This window comes from Microtus pennsylvanicus, chromosome 1 (assembly GCF_037038515.1).
Source record: "Microtus pennsylvanicus isolate mMicPen1 chromosome 1, mMicPen1.hap1, whole genome shotgun sequence".
Taxonomy (NCBI): Eukaryota; Metazoa; Chordata; class Mammalia; order Rodentia; family Cricetidae; genus Microtus; species Microtus pennsylvanicus.
This window is the reverse complement of record NC_134579.1, coordinates 208,797,863-208,819,630: the sequence shown is the minus strand read 5'-3', so window position 1 is coordinate 208,819,630 and position 21,768 is coordinate 208,797,863. Positions and strand designations below refer to the sequence as shown.

The 21,768-nt window shown below is 46.3% G+C and overlaps 1 protein-coding gene across 2 annotated transcripts in view; it reads right to left on the bottom strand.

Moving 5' to 3' along the window:
- Tiam2 (TIAM Rac1 associated GEF 2) overlaps window positions 1–21,768 on the bottom strand; it is a 207,184-nt gene that overhangs the window by 137,197 nt on the left and 48,219 nt on the right. Inside the window, exon 3 of one of the 2 annotated variants that reach the window (XM_075950157.1) lies at window positions 2,209–2,305. The gene's annotated coding sequence lies outside the window, so the exon portion shown is untranslated. Of the gene's footprint in view, window positions 1–2,208; window positions 2,306–21,768 lie in introns of those variants that run through there. The other variant, XM_075950167.1, reaches the window with a different exon arrangement.

The following is a 21,768-nucleotide window of genomic DNA, read 5'->3' as shown; positions in this document are numbered from 1 at the left end:
GTAAAGCATTTGTCCACAGGCATGAGGACCAGAGTTCAGATTCCAGCGCCTAAAGAAAAGCCAGGCAGGTGTAGCAGCCACCTGTAATCCTAACACACGGCAGGCAGAGATGGGATCCCTAGGGCAAACTGGCGAGCAGACAAGGCCATTTTGTACACTCTAGATTCAAGGGAGAGACCTGGCCTCAATCTCTAAGGTGGAGAGTGATCAGGGACGATGGTTGATGTCTACCTCTGGCCTCCACATACACACACACAGCGTTTCCCTAGAAACTCCAGCCTGACATAGACCTTGCCACCAAGTGTGGGAACCCTTTCCCACCAAAGTAGTGTCCAGCAAATTGCACTTCGGGGAACGAGTTTATTGCTTGCTTACAGAGCATATTGGAGGGATGATTCCCAGAAACATAGATGACCCCCCAAAAGCAGCAATACCACCAAAATGTTGGCCCCAGCATGGATGATGACTTAATCAGAGTTACATAGATGGAGTCCCCTCACTTCAATCCATCTTCCACAGGCGACAAATTTTCATCTCCAGAGTCACATGAAATTAGGACATAATCACATACTAATGGCCAGGAGATGCAGGGTTAAGGGAATGACTCTCCCCACCCTTCTTCTATGAGGGAAGGTCAACAGTCAGCAGGCCAGGCTCAGGGGTGTTAAGTAGTTGCAGCTGTGCTGACGATGGTGGATACTGTGTTCAGAGGACAGTGTTCTACAACACACTTCGATCCCTAGAGCTAGTGTAAAAAAAGACTTCAGGTATGGCACGAGTGTGTAATCTCAGAGCTGGGGAGGGAAAAGCACATGGGTCTCTTGGGCTCATTGTCCAGTCAGCCCAGCCACCTCAGCAAACCAGGGCAACAGAGAAATGGATGGCGCCCGAGGTTGTCCCCTGGCTTCTACACCACATGGAGACGCATGGTCACGTCACGGCATTCCAAACACACACACACACACACAGAGGCCTGTTGTGCACCACACACAGATGTAGGTAGACTTGGGAATCTCACACACACACACACACACACACACACACACACACACACACACACAGAGGCCTGTTGTGCACCACACACAGATGTAGGTAGACTTGGGAATCACACACACACACACACACACACACACACACACAGAGGCCTGCTGTGCACCATGCACAGATGTAGGTAGACTTGGGAATCTCTCTCTCTCTCACACACACACACACACACAAAGGCCTGTTGTGCACCACACACAGATGTAGGTAGACTTGGGAATCACACACACACACACACAGAGGCCTGTTGTGCACCACACACAGATGTAGGTAGACTTGGGAATCACACACACACACACACACACACACACACACACACAGAGAGGCCTGTTGTGCACTATGCACAGATGTAGGTAGGCTCAGGAATCAGACAGCAATGAACAAGATAGAACCTCTGGCTCCAATGACAACAAGAAGCTGATACACAAATACATGAACAAGCAATGCAATTAACATGAAGGGACTAGCATCCCACAGAAAATTAAATCACGGTGACAGAACTGGGGCAGTGTGATCATTTGATTGGTGGTTTCTGGACCGTCAGAGGTAGACCCATGCCATGAGCTGAGAGCTAATTTTGTACAATGCAACCAACCAGGAAAGGTAGGCAAAGGCTGGTGGGGTTTGTTTTGTGAGTACTTCTGCAAAGCATCATGGGTGCCTGGAGTGCCAGCCTCCCCAGAAATACATTTACCAGAAAAGACCCGAGGATGGCACAGCCAAAATGATGCAGTGGGAATCTTACCTCACCTTGGCAGGTTCTTTATGTCCAGAGCTTGGGGCTCACTTAACCCTAACGTTCCAGCCAGAAACTGTACTTCCTAAATGTTCTCCGATAGGAGGTTCTACTTACTGTGGAGTTTGAGCACATGTTCATCAGTACATGACATCCAAGATGTAGCTTGTGAGCTCCATCTCCTCCGTCTAGAGCCCCAGAGAGGGACTGGGCAGATTTCTACACTGAATGAACCATCTAGCCAAGCGCTGTAGTGATAACTGACCCAGACTGGAGCCCATGACTGCCAGATCGTCCAGATCAGCACTGAGGAATCCACTCCCCTTCCCCCATTCCCATACACCTCACAGCTACCCAGGAATGTGGTCATTCAGCAAAGACACCAGACAGTCAGACACTCGCAGATGTGAGACACAATGCCGCAGACTTACCCTTAAGAAGAAAAACGTGTGTAGACAACGCTGAGCATAGTCATCTGTTCGTCCACAAGGAGCTGGCTGAAGAGGTATCGTTGTCAATCACTCGGCCCTGACAAAACACAACAAAGAGACGGGGAGTGAGAAACAGTTGTTCACAATTTGAATTTTGTGGTTAAAAGTCAACGTTTCAGCATCATGCTACATCACAGACTTGGTAGGAAAAAAGAAAATCTATAGAGAAATGTGTGCAGGGTTAAATGATTAACTATAAAAAAAAAAAAAGCTAAGGGTCTTTCCACCCTAACTGGAAGGGGAGGTTTGCTGCTCCATCCCATAACTTCATATAAATGAATGGAAGCCAGTAAGTATGGACAGGTGATAGGCAAGGCAGGAAGAGAAGCTGATCTGCAGGCAGAAGCCAGGGGCAAGTGGCCAATGGTTCAACGAGGCAAAAGTAGAGAGAAGATCCCTCAGGCAGAGGGACTAGCCAAGACTCTAGTGAGGCCAGCGTGTCTCCAAGAGTTATCACGGGTAGCAAAGTGGAACCCACATGCAGGGGAAGAGAGTCGGAGGATGAGGGATTTGTTCTTAGCAAACAGGCAGTCTGGAGGTATTCTCAAATTACGGGGAATGGAACCTATGCTCGGCATGCTCCCCAGAGATGTCCTCATGGTCCATTAACCATCACGCCGGAAAACATCCCAACCCACACCTGCCATGAAAGCAATTGCAGAGATTGAGGAGAGAAGGGTGGTGGGCTTGCCATTTTTTTGTCCATTTATGTTTTGTTTAGAGCTAGGTGCTTGCTTTATTTCTGAGGATGGGCTCATGTTCCTTAGTTCAATGGCTCCTCCCTTGCATCCTGAGTATTGGGAGACGTGTCTTAGTTTAAGTCCTGACAGAACCTCTGACACATCCCCTACCAAAACTCTCGGAACCATGACATTTCCCATCGCAGAGGTTTTCAGGTTTTGGAGTAGCTGTGTAGATGTCATCAAATTTTCTGAATGCTAATGATAATAACTCCAAAGGTTTCAGATTCCAGGTTTATAGACTTGAGGGCCCAGCATGACCCACATTAGGTGCTGAGGATGCTGTGTAAAATCTCAGTCCTTGACAGGAGAGCACTGCCTATGGAGTCAGCAGACTGATTCTGCCGTGCAATCCCAGTTGCTATAAACTACCTAGCTCTATAGCATGGTCTATACTCTAAACAGTCTGAACCCCCAGCTTTCTCAACTATAAGATGGGCATGATATTCATTACTGTAAGCATTGACTGTGATGAAGAAGGACAAGTGGTTGGGTGGTTAGAACAAGTGAGGTGTTCAGAGCAGGAACAAGGCAGGACGGATCTTCTGTTGTAAAGGCACATTGGCAGACACTAGATTCTCACCAGGGCGCGATCTATAGGGACACAGACATAGGGTGTGATGGGGATAATGGTCAGAATAGCAGAGCCGGTACGGCCCTTCTAAAACCAGCCTGAGTACCAGTGGTTCATCTCTGTATTCCTAACACTGGAAGACCAAGACAGGAGGACTCCTATGAGTTCAAGTCCAGCCTGCTTACAGAATGAGATCCTGTCTCAGAAACAAACAAAAAACAAGCAAATAAACCTATGAACCAGCAGGTAAAGGGATTTGCTGGCAAGCCCCGTGACCTGAGTTCCACCCCCAGGAACCACAGTGGAAAACCAGAACTGAATCGTATAGGTTGTCTGTCCTCTGATGTCTCTGTGCACCCAGACATACAGATAATAAATAAATATTACAAACATTTTGTCTGTTTTAAATAGCTCTGTCTGGCCTGGAGCATGCTATGTAGACCAGGCTAGCCTGGAACTCACAGAGATCCTCCTGCCTCTGCTCCCACATGCTGGGATTAAAGGCGTGTGCCACCATGCCCAGCTTATTCAAACTTGAAACCTCCCCACCCCCTTTACTCTACAGATGATAATATAAAATCACGAGATATAGCTGAAGTTGTCGAAAAGGACATAAGTAGCTCCAAGAAAGGTTTTAGGCATCTGGCCCATTAGCCAAGATTGCCTGAAATATAGAATAAATCTCATAATGGCAAAATAAGGCAATTCATTTTGATATCAACTCAGGTAGTTCAAAAGTATTATGAACTAGTACAGACAGAAAATTGAATTGAGCTTCCTTGGAAAGCATCTAAACAGAACACATTGACGATCCTCAAAAGCCAAGAATTATCCTGTTTCATAGATGGCTTGACAGACAGCTATTTTACTAGCCAAAACACTGTGAAATACATGATTTGACACATTCGGCATTTTCTAGTGATAATGACGTTGTGTCTCAGCATGTGTTGATGCTGTGTGCCTTTGTATGAACACAACAGATTTTTATTCCACGTGTTTTTATACATACTCTCTGTTCCCTAGAAATGCCTCCCTGGAGAACTCCTGATTACCCCTCAACACCCAGCTTAAGTGGCCCCTCTTCCACGAAGCCCTCCCCACTTACCCACCTCTCCCAAGTCTTAGAGCCTTATTGCCCTCGCAATCCACTTCACCACTTTCACGTGCTCAACAGCCTGAGATTATTTTTTTTTCCCTTGTCTGTTTCCTACGAATTGGACTTTTTTGGTGAAGACTGTTCTTTTGCAGTTTCATTATGGGCACACTCCTGTATCTCTTTACAGTTTGGTTTTGTGTCATGGTCCACGGACTCTAATCAGAGATGTCTATGTGATCCTGAGTTTGGAACTAACCAACGAAGCCAAGTGGGCTTACCAGGGGTGACACAACAGAATACCAGGCTTCCTCCTCCCTGCATCTGTCAGCTGTCGACACATCAACAGGGTGAGGCAGAGCCCCACGGGTCACCCCCGCCGTGGGGCGCTCATTAGACTGGCCCAACTTCTGTTGACCCAGAGCCAGCACGGACATTTACTGTGAGTTCACAATTTCTGCGTTCGCAGCACTTTGAGGCTCTTTCCCCATCTCCCAGTTCTGATGTTCTTCCCAACCCACGGTCTGTGATGTTCTCTGTTTCTCAAGGAAGTGGTATGAATGTCTAGACTTCTACATTTTTAATTTTGTGTGTTTGGTTTATATTTAAGACAGTGTCTCACATACCCCAGGCTGGCCCTGAACTCACTATGCAGCTAAGACCAGCTTTGAGTGTCTAGTTCCTCCCACCTTCACCTCTCACCCAATGGCAGTCGATAGCTGAGAAAGAGGACACTCTGGGCAAGCTAGTTATCAAGACTAGCTAATCTGTGGGAGACCAGGCCTCAGGAAATAAAGTGGAGACTAACTGAGGAAGACATAGATCATAACGTCTGGCCTCCACACATGCACACATACACACATGCAACACACATATACTAAACAAGTAAACGTCACACAAGTCACATTAGGGAACCAAAACAAATGCCTCTGTTTATCCAGCGTTCACTACCAGGTGATCAGGTGTGAGACCCAAAACGCTCAGCTCAAATATCAACAGTGGTCAGTGAGAAACTTCTGAGGAGGACAAAGACGTGGTTGTAACCCAACGGCCCTTAAAGTATGCTCTTCCCACCCTACCCCAGCTAGGTAGAAAGTTCTTTCCTTCCCGGTCAGACTGAAGTCAGGGACTCGTGAGTGGTGGCCAATGCTCGACCCCCACAGCACTCACGGACAAGCTTTACTCTCTCAAGGGCACCACCCTCTTCAGACTACACCCCTGGGTCCAGCACCTCCTTGACGCATATGCTGTGGAGCTCCCAGGTGTCTGTTAGCCCATTATCAGCTCAGTAGCTTATCAGCTCCAGGGATGCTGTGTTGGGAGTCAATACAGCTTAAGAGAAATTCTCCAGATCTGAAAGCAAGCAATGAGGCTCTGGTCTCCATTAAGCCCTATCACGTGACTCGGGGCTGTTGTATCTGCCTGAGCCCCCCAGGATCACCGCTCAAGTCAGTCTCATGGGCCTTTAGAGGCTTGAGAGACAATGAAGAAGCCACCAAAGCCACCATGTCCCGGTATTCGGTAAGACTACATTATGGCAAGCTGCATGCCTTCCGTGACCATCTTCCCCTCTTTCCCCCACCATCATTCATGTACTGCTCCTGCACAGAGGAGAGGAGCAATCAGATCCTGAGCTCCACAAGGAAAACCAAACATAGAATCACCCAGCGAACTGTCAGAAGTTGGAAAAGCTGCCGTTCATGACAAAGAGATGACTCACTTCAATGAAAATAACAAGCTTCAGTCCTAATCTCCTGTCTATACATATTGACGGATTCCTACAAACCAAGAAAAGAAACCAAGAGCCAGATGCAGAATAAAAGTACATCCACTTGGTCCACTGTGTTTCATGGTCTGTGGTCCTATCAGCCAATTTAGCTTCCATTTAGGGTAAGTCAGTTTCCCCTGCGACTCCCACAAGGGTTTGTGTATCCAGTGACAAAATCCAAGGATGCAAAAGATAGTCTTTTTCAGCATCAGTGGCTACATACAAGGCATTTGTTGGCTGAGCTAAATTTAATTCAAGAAGTATGTGCTGAATAACTCTTCTATTCAAGGCACCTGATGTGTTGAAATGATGCTGACGTGTTCACAGTATTACAGTCTGTAAACAAACAAGCATCGATCACACCAACCATCATCATATTTACAGTCCAAGATGAAAAGCCAATGACCTTTGTCTTCAAGAAGACTCCAGAATGAGAATTATAACACCCTCAAAACAGATATCACTCACATCGGCACCCTTAGGAGAACAGAATAGATCCTCCTCCACTAAGGTCCTATGAGCATTTTGAACTAGTTCTATATGATGGGTGTGGTCATGCACCCCTGCAATTTCAGCACTTGGGAGGTAGAGGCAGAGGAAGGGTTGACGCCAAGGTAAAGGTCAGTCTAGGCTACATGGCAAGAGTCTATCTCAAAAGAACAAAATAACAAAAACATTCTACAAAACCATTTGACCTTCCTCCTGGAGACAGAGTTGCCCTCAACCTCCAGTTATAACCCACAATGCAACACTACTAGGTCATAAACATCAGGAAGTTCATGCCTGGTTTTCTAGAGGTGCATGCCTTGAAGCCCTGAGTCTTCATATCTGGCAGCTTACTTGATTTCCTTGATCCCTGCTTTGCTACCTAGCATCTTGTTTTCTAGCACATAGAGAAGGGTCTTCCATAAATCCTATCTCACCCCTTGTTAGGATGACGTAAGTTGATTTTGCACTGATGTCAAAAGTTTGGCTTCTAGACATAGAACAGTACCCAACAATATTGGCCCAACAGATGGGAGTTCTAAGTTTCTCAACTAGAAAACTGCAAAGGGCCAATTTCTAGTCACTTTCAAACAGAAAGTGGCATCAATGCTCTGGCCGTCACAGTTTCAGGGGCAGCTTCTGTCGTATACAACATATGCCATATTTCACAGCAGTATGCCAGGCTATGATGGAAATATGTAGAAGAAAACCACCTTGAGATGGCACCCAGCCCAGAGCCAGAAGACAGCCATTCTAGGCCGAGCAGTAGATGCCTTCCTATTCCTTCCTTTGTCCTCCTCTCTCTCATCCTAGCCGTACCTGGCAACATCCTATCCAATGCCATAAGAGAGCGGAGAAGAAAGGAGAAGGGAAGGATAAGACTCATAAGACTGAAGAGCTCTTCAAACTTGAAGCACCAGGATAAAGAAATTAACATGAGAGGAATTGGAACAACTATCCAACTAGTATAACTACACAAAAGGCAGTTTAAGCAAGAGAACAAAATTCCACAGAACCTGCAATTGCCAGTTGAATTGCCAGCAATTCAAGATTTTTTTTTAAAATCAAAAGAATAAAAAAATTGAGAGGACCGCTTGACTCTAAACTGAGATGGGGTAGAAAGAGTATGTAAACATGTCTGGGGAGATGGCTCAGAATGTGCTGGAATTGGCAGGGGAGTTCTAGGCATCTCTATAGAGCCGTGTGATGCAACCCTCAGCAAATTCTGCAGAATCACAACGTCTCAGGGACCAACAAGCCCCAGAGCAAGGCCAACTGAGACACACTTACCTGTGAGGTGGTTCCCAGGAATTAGTGGCACTGGGGTTGGAGGAGGGTCTTGCTTTATCTCTGAGCTTAGATGGTTGAGCCTGGTCAGAGGCGTTCTCTACGGGATGACTTTTAACTCTTGTCTGTCTTTTGTTTTGAGACAGGGTCCCACTACAACAGACTGAGTGACCTCAGATCTGCCTGCCTCTGCTTCCCAGGTGCTGGAATTAAATGCCATCTGGATAGTTTTATCTCACCAAGACTACGCATAACTTCTGCAGAGTTGCACAGTACCAAAAAGAAACCCATAGTTCGGGGTTTAGCATCACCTCAGGTCCTTTTATTCTGCTTTCATCCTTAATCATCACTGTCAACCTGGCTGAATCTGGAATCTCCGAGAAGATACACTGTTGAGAAAATTTCCAGGGAGGTTTAAGTGAGAAAGTAAAACCCACACTGAATGTAGGAGACACCTGACAGTGGAATGGAGATCACAACTGAATTTACAAAGAAGAAGAAGGAGAAGGAGGAGGAAGAGGAGAAGGAAGGAAGGAAAGAAGGAAGGAAGGAAGGAAGGAAGGAAGGAAGGAAGGAAGGAAGGAAGGAAGGAAGGAAGGAAGGAAGGAGAAAGAAATAAAGAAAGAAGGAAGGAAGGAAATAGAAAGAAATAAAGAAAGAAGGAAGGAAGGAAGAAAAGGAAGCCTACTGAGTACCAGCACCCATCCCCCTCAGCAGCCTCCGATTCCTACTATTTTGACTTCCTGCACTTCCTGCATCCTCTCCCGCACGAGCCAAAATAAGCCTTTTTCCTTGAGTTACTTTTTGTAAGCAACAATCAAAGTAACTCATCTCCTTGTGAGACACAAGGGAGAGAGCGAGTGAAGGCAAGAGTAGTGTAGGGATGGGCGAATGTCCCTAGCAGCTCGGGATTAGGGTAGGAATGGGTGAGTCGCTGATGGTGCCGGTCACTGCTAGGAATGGGTGAATCACTGATGATGTTGGTCACTGCTAGGTCCCTAGCAGCTCGGGATTCCAGCCGGCGATGGAAAGATTAACTTTGCGTGCATCAAAGGGTTGACCGCAATTGGCCCTTGTAGACAATGGAAATATTTTACTCTCCTAAACTTTTCAAAGTGATTGCATTTCCTTCCTGGAGACCGGGCACAGCCGATGATTCAAAGAACAAATGAATATGTTATAACTGACCAGCACCCTCATTACGGACCTCGAGGGAACAATGATTTCATAGTCACGAGCAGAACTGAGAAAGTAAATGCTGCAGCCCTCCCCTGAGGAAACACGGAATTCAAGAGGAGAAGGCTCGTTCCCAAACTGCATCTGCCGGTACCATTGCCTCTACTGACTTGACACAGGTTCATCCCAAGGCAAGAACTATGGGTCGGAGCATGATTTATTTTATTTGTGTATCTGTCTTAGTGTGTGCTTTGTATTTGTGTATATGTCTTGTGCTTTGTTTGAGCAGGGGTTGTGTACGCCTGTATACTCACACAGAAGCCACAAGCCAAGTGCTGGATCCCTCTAAGTTGATGCTACAGGCATTCACGGAATGTCTTTCTTGTTACTCAGTGTCAAGACCTAAACAAACCCCGGCCTTTGAAAAGCAGTCACTGCAGCCCGGCTTCAGCCATCAAATGCTACTTTCATTGCAACACAATATACGGTAATTTAATTTCACTGTGACTTAGGCAATCCACCCTTGAGCACACCACGTTACTTTTAAAACTTTTATCCAAAGCTAAATACTTCGAAAAACCAAAACCTGTGTTTATATGCTTGTCAGCAAAATATATTGTGTTTCTAGAGAGAAATAATCTGAAAGCTTTACACTGAATTCTCTCTTAAATGCCTTTCATAAATATTTTCATTTCCTCTCATTAACAAAGAATTTGAGTAAGATAAAGTGGTACCAACTTACAGAGAAGGTTCTGGTAATACGGGGGCCAAAACTACAGAATCTGAGATAAAGTTTAAATGATGCTAACAAGCCCAAACTGACGACCGCAAGGCAGATAATGGTGTCTTTGCAGAAGGTGAGAGAAACACTTGACAGAGGCGGCTTGGGTCACAAGTCATCAATTACTTCTGTAGAAAGGGGCACTTGCAGCAGCGTCTAGGGGTGTGCGGCTATGGCTGCCTCGTCCTACTGTTGGAAACAAATCAAAATGTACCAGGAGGTGAGTGGACACCAGAACCTGTTTGACAAGCAGAAAGCTAGGGTTAAGCCAGATACTGTGAGTGTACCTCACACGGGGACAGCCGGGGACAGTGTCTCTCACCATAGGTTTAGATCATAGAGGAGAAAAGACAATTGAAGGAATTGATCCACAGATACACAGAAGTGGGGTTAATACCTGGGATGGAAGCCAGACTCTGCTGGGAAGAGGACGCCAGAAGTCCCTGGTTTAAAAAAAATCAAATCCCACTATATCCACGATATCCACTAAGTCTATCTGAAACAGAGCCCTTAGCAGCAATCACCACTTAGATGGTCATGTTCAGCTAAGGGGAGAAATGGCTTGGACCCGTTTTAAAAGAAGAAAACAAAGCATGGGCGAAACATAAAGCGAAGTCTCCGCTTCTGTAAGGAGATCTGCCGGGGGTTCGGAGAACACGTGGAATCCATTTCCAAGGAGAAGACAGATGCCATGCTCACTGCCGAGAGCAGGCTGAGAGGGAAGAAAGGCGGCTGAGAATGATGCCCGCCAGAGGCACACAGGAGACTCGCCCTGGGCCAGGGAGCACGTCCGCTGGAGAGAGTTCAGAATAGAGCAGAGGACAGGATTCGGCTAGGTCGGGAGACATCTTAGAACCTCCCGAGGTTAGCTGAAGAGAAACACACAGAACCATTACTACTTAGGAGAGGAAAGTTACTGAACAGGGTCCCAGCATGTTCTGGGAGTTGACAGAACTTCCGACTGACCCTCAGGCCTGATGTACAATAAGATAGAATAATACTGATTATTTAGCATAAAATATAGATTTAAAAATTGGGAAGAAAAAGTTCGTACCTTTCATGCAGTCAAGGAGATATGAAAAGGGGACCTTCCTATTGGTGACTTGTTTTTAGGATTTTGTTCCTTTTCTGGCCAACCAATCCATCTTCACTGTTCTTGGTACATTACAAACTCCACACCAAATGATTGACAGTCACTCCTCCTAAGTAACTTGTATTTCCCCAAACAAAGGTAGCACAGGAATTTCCTTTAATTCTCGTGACTTCAGCATGACATCACCAACACACTTCCCCCATAGGTAAGTCTTTCAGGGCTTGATTTCTCATGAATAACTAAAACCTCAACCAGGAAAGAACTGCAGACAGTGACGGGCTGGAGAAAGGAGAGTGATATGGTTTTTTTTTTTTCTCCTATGAGATACATCCCAGGGATGCAGCTGATAAGAATAATTTAAACTAGACCCTCAGGTCCCTGGATGAAAGCCCTACCCCCTCCTGCCCCTCCTAGGGCTCCAGGAAGCCCTTCCTCCCATCCCTGTGATTCGGGTCCTACCCTGTTTACAGGTGATCCCAGATACAGCCAAGGCTCTGTGTTGGGTTCTCTGATTTTGCAGGAAGTAAAGCACACCATACAACTGCTGGGCTCTGCCCTTCTGCTGCCGTACGCAATAAATTCCACGGACTCTTGAAAGCCTTATTACAAGTCAGGCTTTGTGCTCTGTTTCTGCCTGAGCGTAGATTAGCATCAGTGCTCTGGGCGCTGGCGGGTTAGGATAGTTTCTGTGCTCAGCAAGGAGGGCTTATTAGCTGTGCTTTCCACTTGTGACAGTCTCCGTTTCTGATGAGTTACAGGGCTGTAACTTCACGGTAAGTTGAGGGCTGTCTTCAGTATTTACAGCTTTCCTGGGCTCTACTCAAACATCTAGATGGCTGCAAGCTTCCGTTCAGTCATGCCCCCTCAGACATGTCCGCTCAGCTCCCGCCAAACTGTGTTCCTCAGGGAAACCCTCTCCCATTCGATATTAATCCTAGACTCTTTAAACTGTTGTGTGATATTTCATTTTATTTGATGTGTGTTTGGCCTGTATGTATGTGTACTGTGTATGTCCAGTGCCTGTGGAGGCCAGAACAGGACATTCGATCCCCTTCAGGTGGAGTTACAGAGGGCTGTGAACCACCATGTGGGTGCTGGGAACCAAACCCAGGTCCTCTGGAAGAGTAGTCAGCACCCTTAACCACCGAGTCATCTCTCCAGCCTGCAACCATGGACTATTTTATACTAAATCTTATGTCAAATTCTGTTCTCACCTCATTCAAAATTCCAGTTATTTCCTAGTGGCACGCGACATGGAAAGAGTAGGGGAGGATGACTCCATGACCTGAGAGAAAGTAAACCAAAAGGGCAAGATGAAGGCTGTCTTGGAGTTCTTTATACAGTTTGAGTTCCACGGCAATGGCACACAGGGGCTGCTTCAGCATGGTAGCTGTTCCCTCACAGCCACATTAGAACTTCACTGGTTACAGGAACCATGGTAGCGAGCATGGATACAAAATATCCTGTACTAATTACACTGAAGGTCTTTTGGCTTTGTCCAACTTGAACATTTAGTCCAACCCATGAGCCCTCCTTCTACTCTACACAGCCACCTCCCTCTGTGACTCAGGGAGACAGCACCACACTTCCAAGCTCCTACCCCCCAGCCCTACACCCTATTCTGACACCTTACAAACCATGACTGCCCCCAACTTTGAGTTCTCCAAGGCAGTGGCATCTCTGCCTCTGTGAAAAGTCTCTGGGTTCTCACACATTCAAACAGCTTTGAAGACAGAATGCCAGTCAACATTTTAATAACCAAAAGCCTCTTGGTCCCTTAAGAAGAACTTGAACAAACAAGAAGAAGCCCATTGATAATAAAACTTTGGGGAAAGCTTTCCGTCAGTTTAATGAAATGAGATGAACAGTCCAGTCCTATCAGGCCTGTTGATACAAGTCTCTCATCTCAGCTTCTCAGAAGGAGGGATTTTAAATCCAAGGCCAGCCTGGGCTACAAGGTGAAGTTTGGGCCAGCTCCAGACCTTCTGGAGATGTACTGAGCCAATCTGAAACAAGAGCCAGGCTTAACTAAAAATAATCAATTCCTTAGAAAACCCTTCAACCTGTAAATGTTAAGTACAGATATTACATAACATCAGACTGTAAGTGATGCACAAAATTCAACTGACATAGTTCCTAGTCACAAATAAGAACGTGTGTGTAAATGCACACATGTGTACATGTGCATGTGTGTAGAGACAGAAATCAGCCTTGGACATCAGACCTCAGAATCCACCTTGATTCATTGGCTTTGAGATAGGTTCTTTCATTGGCCTGAAGTCACCAAGGAGTAAGGCTGGCTAGGCAACAAGCCCCAGGCAGAAGAAGGGGTCACCAGTACCCCAGTGCCTGCCGTGCAGGACAGCATCGATGCACCACAGCAGGGGCACCTTGGTCCTGGTGCTGAGTGCTAAGAAGCCACTTTGGGGACAGCATGCTCACCTGTCTTCACCCAGATGCTCTCAGTTCCCACCCCCTGCTCAAAGGGATTCTGCGGGGGATTACTGATGCCTGAGAGAGCTTTCATCTCTGTGGATGAAAGGGGCTAATGAAGGCTTGTAGGCAAGCACTCCCACTCTGCCCCATGGGAAGGTTCCCAGTTCCTCTGAGGGTGTCTTCTGCAGGGAACAAAATGGGCTGTTTGAAGTGGAAATCACGGTAGACTTTTAATTAGGGGAAAGTGGGGGAGCTGGCTATTAGGCAGAGACCAGAGGTCCTGCAATCATGATTTTTCCTCTGCTGCCCTGGTGGACATGACCTTGAGGCTCATTTCCTGTGGTGTAAATCTAGGTTCCATGCACAATGCCACCATGTGACATGGGGCTCATGTGAGGGGAGATCAAAGAGAAGTGGGAAGCACGTGTGTAACATTGGACTGGTATGGAGTGGCTCAAGGCCTTCTGGAGAAGTATTTGAAGATCTACAAACAGGCAACGCTTTAGGAAATCCTCAACCTGTAGCATTCAGCACAAATTCTAGGCATAATACCAGCACATAAGTGATGCACAGAAATGAGTTGATATGGTTCCTAGTCACACAATTATTTGTGTATGTGTGTATGGAGGATATAGGCATGGCTGTCTAGTCATCCGTCCCCCCAGCACTAGAAGGCAAGCACGAATCACCACCAACCTTTTTACATGGGTTCCAGGGCATCAAACTCAAGTTCTCACACTTATATGGTGAGCATTTTATGGACTGAAGATCTCCCCAGCTATAAGCAAGGACTTCAGTGTGGCTGACACAGTGTTGTAGTCTAACACTTTCATCTGGCATCAATGTAAAATTGAGACAAACTCTATTCCATGTCTTGATTCAGGATTCCCTTCTGTATCCTGTGATTACCACTGAATAATAAAGAAATTGCTTTGGGCCTATAGTAGGGCTGAACAGAGCTAGGTGGGGAAAACTAAACCGAATGCTGGGAGAAAGAAGGCAGAGTAAATGAGAAGCCATGAAGCCGCCAGAGGAAAAAGATGTGAGTTGCCAGTTGGAACCTTGCCAGTAGGCCACAACCACGTGGTGATACACAGATTAATAGAAATGGGTTAATTAAGATGTAAGAGTTAGCCAAGGCCGGGCAGTGGTGGCGCACGCCTTTAATCCCAGCACTCGGGAGGCAGAGGCAGGTTGATCTCTGTGAGTTCGAGGCTAGTTCCAGGACAGGAACCAAAAGCTATGGAGAAACCCTGTCTCGAAAATCCAAAAAAAAAAAAAAACAAACAAACAAACAAAAAAAAGAGTTAGCCAATAAGAAGCTAGAGCTAATAGGCCATGCAGTGATTTAAATAATATAGTGTCTATGTGATTATTTTGGGAGTCTGGGCAGCTGGGAAACAAACAAGTGGCCTCCAAAAACATCTCAAAGTTTTTTTATGATTGTGTGTGTACATGGGGGTTGTGTGAACCATAGCACACATGTGAAATCAGACACCAACTCTATGGGGTTGGTTCTCTCAACCCTTAAGTGTGCTCCAGGGATCACATTCAGACATTAGGTTTTCACAGCAGGTAGTTTTACCTGTGAGTCAAATCACCTTGCTGGCCCCCTCTACGCAATGTCTTGAAGCTCCATCCTTCATCACCATCCACTCTTGATATGGGATTCCCCTCTGTATGCTGTGAATACCATTGGTTAATAAAGGAACTGCTTTGAGCCTATAGCAGAGCAGGGCAGAAAGAGCTAAGTGGGGAAAACTAAAATGAATGCTGGGAGAAGGAAGGGTAGAGTGGAGAAATGTCATGTAGGAGAGATACTGGGGATTTTACCTGGTAAGCCACAGCCACGTGGTGATACACAGTTAAATTGTGGTGATGGGTTAAATTAATATGTAAGAGCTAGCCAATAAGAAGCTAGAGCTAATAGGCCAAGCAGTGTTTTAATCAATACAGTTTCTGTGTGCTTATTTCAGTTCTGGGCGGCAGGGATAAACAAGCAGCCTCTCACAACACACTCTTGCATCTCAAATCCTGACCCTCAGCTTCCATCCCAAGCATCTATACCTTCATGTCTTCCTAAGATATACCCATGTTCCTTGGGGGCTTCTTGCTGGTGCTCACCTCTACAGCTTTGATACCCTCTTTTGGGGATGGTTGCATGGCGTTCATTGTCATTGACCACAGCCTCCTCTCTATCACTACTCAGCCCTAGACCTATAGCCCTAGATCTATCTCCTGGATATGCTGTCTCCAAATCAACATGTAAACATCATGACTTCCTAACTGCCCTCCCCTCCCCACCCCCCATGCTCCCAGATGACCTGACTCTTCCTCTGTGTACCGAACCAAGATGATGATTCTTCCCTCCGGCCTGGCACAAAAGATAGATACCTGTCCATTATCCCAGGCCTGCTTCTACTTTCCCTCATCTCGTACATCAAGGCAGTCATTAAATCCTCTGACTTCTACTGCCTAAGCTTCTCTCTTTCATATATGTAGAAATGTTTTATTGCATTTATTTCTTTATTTGGGTGTAGGTGTGGGTAGGTGGGTGCATACATGTCATGGCATGCACACGGAGGTCGGCAGACAACATACGGGAGCAGGTTCTCTCCTTCTGTCAGGTGGGTCCTGAGGCTCACCAACTCAGGCTGCCTGGCTTGGTGGCAAACACTTTTACCCGCAGAGCCACTGTGTAGCCCTGCTTGTGGGGCATCCTTCTCCACTCCCTTTATCCATCCAGGACCGCAGGACCACAGGACTCACGCAGGACAGTCTCCAGTGCTGCCTCTGCTGTTTCTATGCCTTTCCCTAGCCGCATCTCCCACCATAGCATCAGGAGGAAGCTCTAGAAATTTAATCAGATCCTATTGTTCTCTAGCTTCAAACTTTCACTGTCATCCCTGCCTTTAGCTTTCAACCCCAAGCTTCTCCTAGTGGGTAGCACAGACATTCGCCACCAGCTCCAGTTCCTGCCCTCCAGCCTCCCATGGAGGTCTGAAACTTGTCCTGTCACAAATTCCAAATGCCTTTATGACTTCAGTTCTCTGCAATGTTCCCCTCAGCCCCGATAGTCAGGAGCATCACCCTTCGAAATCAGAGCCAACGTGAGTGCATGAAGCACCAGCAAGGGGCGGGGCGGTGCTGAGAGGAGCAAGAGATGCTTGCAGAGGAATGAGAGCTCAGAGGAGCAGAGACGCAGAATCAGAGCCAAACAGGAGAACTGAGACTTGATGAAAACTTTCCAGGTTTGCTGGGGATCCTGGACACTTCCCAGGGAAAGGAACAATAGCTCAAGTGGATTTTCTTTGAGATTTAAAGGGAAGGAGACTTAGGGTTGGGCACAAGGAACTAAGGGGCACACCACCAAGAGACTGCTGGAAACGGAAGAGCCGGGTTAGAGCTACGCAGGGGCAGGGGCCTGAACATTAGCGACAGTACAAGGCTGACCCTTTACAATGCGTAATAATGTGTAATGTGTACAGCGTGTGATGTGTACTGCAGAAAAGATGCGCCGATGACTCGGGGGCTCTACGAGGGCTGTGGCCATGCTGCAAACCCTGCCTGCAATATTTCCTCTGACAAATCCAGCAGGTTGGATGATCTAGACAGGAACACTAGCTAACCAACTGCGCTCTACTTCAACATGCACCAAGAAAAGTCTGCAAAAACTTTTTTTTTCACCAAACTCTCCAAGTTTATTGTTAAAATCTGAGTCCATTTTCCAAGTCTGAAACTCAAGCTGATTATAAAGGGATCAAAATGAAGGGGGGGAACCCAAGCCAAAGAGGAAAAAGATACACCAGAAACACAACACAGAACATGGAGCTCCGTCTACAAAAGATTTTTGCAAAAAATTTGTATGGATACACACAGACACAGAGAGAGAGAGAGAGTGAAAGGGTGTGTGTGTGTGTGTTTGTGTGTGTGTGTGTGTGTGTGTGTGTGTGTGTGTGTGAGAGAGAGAGAGAGAGAGAGAGAGAGAGAGAGAGAGAGAGCGAGAGAGCGAGAGAGCACACTTTAAGCAAAAAGAAACTCAGGTTTGCCATCTGTCCTTGCCCCAGGCCTTCCCAGTTTCCAATAATAAACAACAAAATTAAGGAAACAGAAATAAACAAGAACCTGACAGAGGTGAGACCTGTGCTTATGGGAAGGGCTTCAGAGTGGGGCTGGAGTCTCCCAGAGTTTCCAGATATGGCCGAAACCCCTTGTGTTCAAACACTGTCAGTAGCATCTCCTCAGCAGTACTGGGGTAATTAATACACAACGCTACCCCAGGGTTCTAATGCCTGCCTACTCATGCCCACAGAGTCTCTAAGCCAAAGAGCAGTCCCCCTCCTGTGTGTTAATTCATTATTTTTGCACAGAGGCAAAAATCACACTTCAGCCCTCCAGGGGCGAGAGATGCTTCTGTATCAAGAACATATTCATGGCTTTCCTTCAAAATAACAAGGTCACAGGCCTTGCACAGCTTGGATCTAAGCAAACAAGAAAAAAAGAATGGACTAAAAATGCATTTATACAAAAATAAAATCTTATTAATATCCTATTCTGGAGGTGGGAGGGAAGGAAGGAGGGAGCAAGGATGAGAACGAGGGGGAAGGATAACGGGAGATCAGGGGAGGGAGGCCAGGTGAGTTGGGACTCCATGCAGCCAGAGGAACCAGACCCGGGAGACTCTATCAAATGACTCGTTTCTTTCCAAACGGGGCGAACACAAGTGACTAGCCGCGCGGCCATGCAGTGTAATTATGTAACTTAGTTCTAATGTTCAAACCCCATCTCCACCCTACACATCAAATTACTCACAAGCCTCTGGCTCCATTGATGAACAGTTGGCTACAGTATTACTCCTGTCCCTCCCGACGCCCGTCCTTCGTGAGGCACGCTGCTGGGCGCAGGGCACTCACACTCCACTTGGTTCTGGGCCAAACCAAAAGTTCCGAAGAAGTCAAATCGTCAAATTCCAGTTCCAGCTACATCCACGATTCATAATTGAGGCACAGGCAAGCCAGATCCATAAACCTAAATACATCAGGGTTTGTTTTTCAACGTTTCTCAGACTACACAATTAAGCCAAGCAGTTTTCATGTCCAAGAGGAAAGCTAGACTCTTAAGTTTGCCTAGAATTCAGACTTAACCCTTAGGTAGGAGGTGCTGCATGCGATCCTAGTCTAAAATTCACCAACAGCCTATCCTGGCAAAGGAAATCTTTTGGGCAACATTAAATATAAAGAATGAAAGGAACTTTTAAAAATTGCGAGGTAAATTTGCCAATTATCAAGAAAAACCCTATGGCCAAGACTGTAGGCTACTAAATCACTTGCTATTATCCAGACAGATTGGCCACTTTGCAAAGCTAAAAGACACCAAGTGACGGCGCACAAGGTATACACTGGTCTTTTCCTCTGACCCAAGGCAATCTGGGTCTTCCTGAGATAATGAGGGCAGGAGTCCACGGAAATCCTCCTGCACCATGTCTGTTTTGTTCTCTGCAGCTGCCGTTTGGCTTCACCGCCCCATCTGAATGTGGGAGATGTGCGCACATTGCTAGATGTACGTATATATCACTGTCCACCACAGCCACATAAAAACGCACCAACATGCATATACCGACACACACGCTCCACCCTGGGGCAAGCCGTAAGGCTGTGGTCTAAACAACCATTTGGCCACCCCATGATGATGGATTGCTAAAATACTGATTTTCAGTCATGGGGGGAAAAAAGCGCTCAAAGTATCATTTACAGTGCACGGCAGAACTCTTGCTACTGCGTTCCTAAGTTTTGAATCAGGACCCTTTTATTAAATTATGTTGCCTTCCCACTAAATCTGAGCCTGATATTTTCTTTATGAGAGCACTACAAGTCAAACTAGGAACAACGTCTTTGTAAGTCACATAACGGATAAAAGATATATATATCACAAAATATGAATATGGAGTTATTAAAAAGTAGCCAGGTGTGGTGGACATGAGAAGTGAGATGCAGAGGATTCTAATCTGGGCTTGCTCTTCGTTAAATGGTACCAAGAGGAAATATCTTTTCTTTAATTCAACACTGAGGCACGTGGGCAACTTGGAGATTATTACTAATGAGTTTAATCCACAAAACACAGACATACGCATGCACATGCATGCATGCACGTGCACACGCACACACACCCCAGACAGACTTGGTGGCCCAAACTTTTAATTCCAGCACTCAGGAGACAGAGGCAGGAAGATCTATGTGCGTTCAAGACCGACATAGTGAGACCCTGTCTCAAACAAACAAAACAAAAGCCAATCAGAATGTCAGGGGATCTCAGAATGAAGTAAGGTGATAAAAAAACAAACAAGGGGATTGGAGAAATGGCTGAGTGGGTTTGAATATTTCCTACTCAAGCCTGAGAACCTGCATACAGATCACAGATCGCATGCCCCCTTGTTAATTGGCGTGGCTATGGATGTGCCCGTAGCTCCAGCACATGTGGGGCAGACACAGACGTGCCAGGGCTTTCCAGCCAGCTTGTTGAGACAGAACAGGTGAGCTCCAAGTGCAGGGCGAGACTCCCTCTCAAGGTACTGAGACAGAGAATGATTAGCAGGGCAGTCAACATCTTTCTCTAGCCTTTGCGTCACACACACACCAATCCTACAGACAGATCACATCACTTACCTGGAGTGGGAGAAAGGAGCTGGCACAAGTAATTTTACAATCTGCTATTCTAACCAGATACTGTACACCAGGACCAGAGAGATAGAACAAAAATGGCAAAGCCTGTTTGGTGAATGCACAGTTGCCGCCAGGGTGTGAGGCAGCCGTTCTGATGCTGACTTGCACACTGGTAGGAAAGGACAGATTTGGAAAGCGAAGGTAGTGAGACCTCAGAATTCACTGGTTTTGGAAAAATGTTTGTACAGAAATATTGCACTTACTGACATGGAAGAGGACCACAGGGTCTTCTTTAGGCTCCTATTTCTGTTCCATGAAAGGAATAAATCAACAGCTTAGAGGAAGCTGACCCAGGAATCTGCACTCATATTTTTTTATGTCCTTAGGAAGTATGTTCTGGAACAATCAGTGATCCAGACAAATTTCTTCTAACACAAAACACACCCAAGTAATGACTTCCCGAGAGAAGAAAATGGCTCTGGCTTAAAACTGTACAGCCAACATCCATGTTCCAGGCCTTTCTGAAGCCACAAAATGTTCTCATCCATCCCACACCAGGACTATGAGAAATAACAACTGAAATCATTTCTTCAACATGAGCGCAGGCTGCAAAAATTAAACTAATGTCCACAATTAAATGGCAGGTGCTAAGATGCACACCCCTGCCTTCCCTTCCCAAATGCCATTACCAAATAATTACCCAACATCTTCGTTGATTATATTGGCTTCTCCTGCCCTCAGCCCTCCTGAGTCTGTTTCTAAGATTGTCTCCAGGCATCAGTTAGCACCAAGAGACGATAATTGTATTAAAAGCTTGGCTTTCACTCAAGAGGCCTCTGTAAGTCTCAAGGAACGAACTCCCTGCTCACTAGAAAGATTGTGGCTGCCATCTAGGTGAGAGGCATGTATCTGAATACTTGGTCCTCATATGATAACACAGACTAGGGAAGTTATGAGTTTTGGGGATTTATGGAGACCTGCCAGAGGAAGTACATCACTGAGGGAAGGGTTTGGGGACTTACATTTAACCCCTCTTCTAGTTTACTCTCTTGGTTTCTTGTGTGACAAAAAGCAACCAGCCAGCTTCCAACTCTGGCTGCCTGCTTACCTTGTCATTTTGGCCTGCCCCTCTGGAACTGCAAGCCTCAGTTCATTCCTCTATAAAGGTGCTTTCTGGCAATGGCATTTACTGGCGACAGAAAACTACTAATACAAGAGCATTTCCGAGGACCGCATGTCCCCAGGCTCCCAGAGAGGGACTCAGTTGAGCTGATAATGGAAACTCAACTCTGCAGCAGGCCAACGACAGCCATGTCAACATGGCTTTTACAGCAGATCACGTGGGCTGACAAATTAGGTCCTGGGGGGTGCTCGCTGGACATAGGCACAGAGGGATTGTGGTCCAAA